The sequence below is a fragment of the Papio anubis genome, chromosome 4, assembly GCF_008728515.1.
Source record: "Papio anubis isolate 15944 chromosome 4, Panubis1.0, whole genome shotgun sequence".
Lineage (NCBI taxonomy): Eukaryota > Metazoa > Chordata > Mammalia > Primates > Cercopithecidae > Papio > Papio anubis.
Genome location: NC_044979.1, coordinates 49,848,091 through 49,853,416, shown reverse-complemented (window position 1 = coordinate 49,853,416; position 5,326 = coordinate 49,848,091).

Below are 5,326 nucleotides of genomic sequence, written 5' to 3'. Positions count from 1 at the left end.
AGGGTGGATTTAAAAGCTGCATTCCATCAGATCAAAAGTATCTCCGAATAATTACTTCCTTTAGAGTTCTTTTTTATAAACGAGAAACGAGAGAGTATATTTTTTGTTGTTGTTCTGGTAGTCATAGGTCTTATTACATTTCTCTAATTACTGAGCTTAATCATGACTTTCTGAGCCTTTTGATTTATACTCCTGTGTTTTTACTAATGACCTCTCCAGATTTGCCACATTTAATTTGCAGTATTAAATTACAGAAAACTAGCACCATTTCTTAATTAATTTGTTGCTATAAACTATACTAATGGAATCACCTTAATTACATCAATGTACCAGATGGATGCCAAATTTGCCAGCCTAATTCTGATGTTTTACTTAGACCTCAGTAGAATTGTCTTAAGATGGGTTCCTAATAATGGGAGGCAATATTCATGTATTCATTCACACCTGCTGTATGAGTCTTCTTGGGTTGTCATAAGAGAATACTACAGGCTAGGTGACTTAAACAACAGAAACGTGTTTTTCTCACAGTTCTGGAGGTTAGATGTTCAAGGTCAAGGTGCTAGCAGGATCGGTGTCTGGTGAGTCCTTCCTTCCTGGCTTGTAGATGCTGCTTTCTCACTGCGTGCGGACATGACCTTGACCTTGTCTTTATGCTTGCGGGGAGAGAGAGCGAACTCTGATATCCATCTCTTCCTCTTGTAGGGACACCAATCCTATTGGATTAGAGTTCCACCTTTTTTTTTTTTTTTCTTGAGACGGAGTCTCGCTCTGTCGCCCAGGCTGGAGTACAGTGGCACGATCTCGGCTCACTGCAAGCTCCGCCTCCCGGGTTTACGCCATTCTCCTGCCTCAGCCTCCCGAGTAGCTGGGACTACAGGCGCCCGCCACCACGCCTGGCTAACTTTTTTGTAGTTTTATTAGAGACGGGGTTTCACCCTGTTCGCCAGGATGTTCTTGATCTCCTGACCTCGTGATCCGCCCGCCTTGGCCTCCCAAAAAGTCCTGGGATTACAGGCGTGAGCCACCGCACCGGCTGAGTTTCACTCTTATGACTCATTTGACCTTAAATACTTCCTTATAGGCTCCATCTCCAAATAGTCTCACTGGGGGTTACAGCTTCAACATAAGAACTTGGCGGGTGTCGTTGTGGCGAAACACACAATTCAGTCCATAACACCAGCTGAACCAATGTAGCCTAAATGTTCCTTCAGCTGAGTAAACTTTAGATAGGCTTCTTTCTGATTCCAGGCCCTGACTACCCTTTTCTTAGCGCGTGTACTTTTAACTTGCACGTTTGCAAATCCTTTCTCTACCCCTTTGAATTGTAAAATTTTTAAGTCTCTTACTAGTGTTAAGAGCGTAGAATATTCTTCCCAAGGTCTATGGGCCCTTTGAAAGGTAATCAAGGAAGGTCACACCCCTGTCTCCTGGTCTTTGTGAGAGGGTAGGAGCCTAACTTCAGTGAGCACCTTGCTCCAAATTGTAAAACTACCTCTTGTTACAGAGATATGAAAAAGTCTACTATTCCACTGGGTAAAGCCAGTTAGCAAATGCAGATGACCTGTTATCTCCCCGTCATCCCTCTCATTCCACCACCTCAGTGATTCAGCAGTTAAAGACCTGGAGGGTTTTTTTGTTTTGTTTTTGTTTTGTTTTTTCACAGAGTCTTGCTCTGTTGCCCAGGATGGAGTGTAATGGTGAGATTTTGGCTCACTGCAGCCTCTGCCTCACGGGCTCAAGCGATCCAAAAACCTGGAGCATTTTTTGATAAAAGCCTGCAGTGTTTTTAGTTTCATGCAATAGCCTTGAATGAAGTTTTCTTTACCTGTTTAATTTTCTTTTTTTTTTTGGCTTTGACATTGCATTAAAAAGGTACAATTTCTGCTTTGACACTGCAGAAATGTGTAAATTTTAATACTACTCATACTAACTGTATTAGTGGTAACAACACTTATTTTATACTTTCATCTCTTAAGGTGCTCTACTGTGCAGCTACTTTAAATTGCCTAGGCTTCAAGGGTACTGAGACTTTGCTTTAGGATTGCCAGACACATTTTTAAATACTTGAGGAGAAGCACCCCTCAGTCAATTCTTGCTTAATGTTTATCTATGTAGTTATCTTTGTTTTTTACTCATCTTTTGTTTCTCTTTCATCTTTCACCTTTTAGCATGTTCCTTCCATCTAAAGGACGAGAGAGGGTTTGTTGGTGGTGTTCAGACTCAGTTTCTTTCTTTTTGTCTGAAAATAGCTTTATTTCACTCTCATTCTGAAAAGATTATTCTGCTGTGTATACAGAATTTTATGCCAGTAGTTATTTTTCTCTTGGCCTATTGTGATGTTATTGCACTGTCTTCTAGCTTCCACTATTCCTATTGATCAGTCTGTTTTCATGCTAATTGCAGCTCCTTTATAGGGGTATTGTATTTTCTCTCTGATTGCTTTTAAAATTGTTTTGTGATTTTCAGCTTCTCTAGGATGTGCCTAGGTGTGGATTTTTAGAAAGTGTTATTTATTCTGCTTGGGATTCATTGGACTTCCTGAGTTTGAGAATTGATAGAGTTCAATAATTCTGAAAAATGCCCAGATGTTTTCTCTTTATATACTGTATTGCCATCATCTAGTCTATTATATGCTTCTAGAATGTTGATTAAATATGTTAGGGATTTTCACTTTATCTTCATTATTATCAGTTCCTCTTTTATATTTTCCTCTCTTTTATATCTTTGGTATAGGCTATAGATTACTTTCCTTGGGACTGTATTAGTCAGGGTCCAGTCAAGAAAATAAAACCCCCATAGGTTGATTCTACCGATGGAATTAGTTGAAAAGGTATTAGAAGAGCTAAAAGAGAACCTAGGAAAAGTAAGGCAAATAATTCAGGCAATAAAAATTTCACACTACCAAATTGTGTGAGGTTGACTTATAGTTACAAATACTCAGGGAGAAATTAATTTTCCCTCCATCCAGTTTAAGATTTGAGGCTGATAATTTTTTTTATAGTCCCCTTCTCAGTGGAGAGTTTCTCATTCCCCTCTACACAGAGTATGTAGCCCATGGGATGGATATCAATCAGTTAACACAATAATGCAATAATACATAACAAGTCACCCAAAACTCAGTGGTTAGGAATGACACTTATCATTTTCTCTTCTGCATCTGTAGATGTGAATTGGGTAATCAAGGCTGTATATGGCTGGGCTGGCTCCCAGCTGCAAGTCTCTTATCCCATGCTACCAACAGGGCCCAAAACTTACTCTTCTCAAGGCAGTGATAGAAGTAAAGGAGAGCTCGTCACACTATTCAAGAAGCAGTCAAACCTTTGCTTTCTTCTTATCCTCTAACATCCTGTTGACCAAAGTAAGTCACTTGGCCAAGCCTGATGTCAATGGGGTGGTGAATATTTGTTAAAGAATAGCCCTAACTATCACCAAGGATTCAGCTTATCCAAGAGATGTCTATTAGATTATCTAACTTGGGTAAATTTTATGTTTTATTATTTTTTTCAGCTACTCTGAGCCTTGTATAGCCATTGAGGTGCAAAATCTCTGGGATTCAGCAGAAACCCTCAAAAACCTAACTGACTTTCCAAGATCCTGTTTTTATTTAATATTTGGCTTCATTGGATTCCTTATCTTGTGTCAGCTAAATGATATACTTAAAAATATTTTCAGTGATTTTTAATTAACCTTCCATGTGTTTGCATCAGGAGGATCATTCAGGCTACAAGGTCTACCTTACTGAAGGATATAGAAGTCAGGCTTCCTTCTTATGGAACCATCATCTTCATCTCGATTACTTTCTTTTTCTCAATCTGGTTGGGTAGCTGGGATGACACTTTTTGATTTGTCACTGTGAAGTGACAGTGCCACAAGGTGGAAGAAGGTCATGTTTCCCATAATCAGATCACTTTGGAATCATTATTAAACTCTTTCTAGACTTTGGCTGGCGACTACTATTTATCTAGTGAGAAATACTTATTCCGTGTTTTCTTGTTGCCTCAGATTTAGAGATTATGCAAAGCAGCTTCACGAGTAAAATCTGGACTTCTGTTCCCTGTATCCTTGGGCACTGCCATAAATTACACAATGGCAGGGAGCTCTAATCACACTGTCTTCTATGTAAGGAGCTCTGGATTTGTACAATGCAAGAGTGATGCCTCTGGGTCTACTCTGCGCAAAGGTGGGTGAACTTGCATACATTTTGGATCATTTCTTTGCCTTTTAAATTCATACTAGAAAACTAACTCCGCCACTGGATTACTTGTTTCTAAAGCACAAAATAAGGAGAATGAGAATATTTAATCTATTAAGGCACTGTGAACTTAATTCTCAACCTGAGTCTCACAAGGAGATCATGACTTACTGAGACTCCATTATACTCTTTCTAGAATCACATTCCCTACACTACATTCTGGGACTAGGCCCTTGGCCTTTATTAGTGGTCATTAAAAGAAATAACCGTAAAAATATGTTACAGCGTTTGCTGTAAATGCAAATGTATCAATAATGTTGAAAATATTTTCTATTACATCTGTCTGTGTCCTCTATATAAAATTCTACAAGACCACATCTTTTAGAAGTTAGTTAAGAAAAGTTGCCTTGAGGAACTGTTTATCCTTCTTTCTTGGGCTGTCAGGAAATTCAGAACCAAAAATGTGGTCATAGCACCTATGTTGTCTCTTCTGGGATTTATATTTGTATTATTATTTTCTTCTGTCCTAATTTTCACCTTAGTTGTCTTATTTTATTGATTTTAAGCTGGCTTGAGTCCTCTGTATTAAAATATAGGAAAAAAATTATTATTTTCTTAGTCCGGGGCTTCATAAACATTTTAATAGTTCTATTAGCATCCTGTTTAATTTTAGACTTGTTCTGATATCTCATGATAGCCTTAAATCTCGATTTGATATCTTCCTTTTTTATACTTAAAATCTACCAGAAGATTGGCCTGGCAAAACCTTGAGTATACTAATGCTATAGAATAGCGCATTCATAAACACTTGCCAAAGCAAAAATTGTGCAAGACTAAGTTAAACCAGTGAGGAAGACTTTATTCAAAGCTATTGCAATGAAACACACTGGAATTCAGTCTGAGCTCAACTGCACTAACACAAGGGGCAGAAGAGTTTCTAAGAGTTGAGCTAGGGCATCTGTGTTTGTCAACCAGCTTTACCCACAGGAAAAGCAATCTTCCCAAGAGGTAGCTTTACAACTTGGAACAAGGCATCCACCAAAGTTAGTCATCCACCCTCCCACAGAAACTGAGGGATAAGATAGGGCACTATCTTCTTTGATGTTTACATTTCAAAGAGATGGCTCTCAGGTA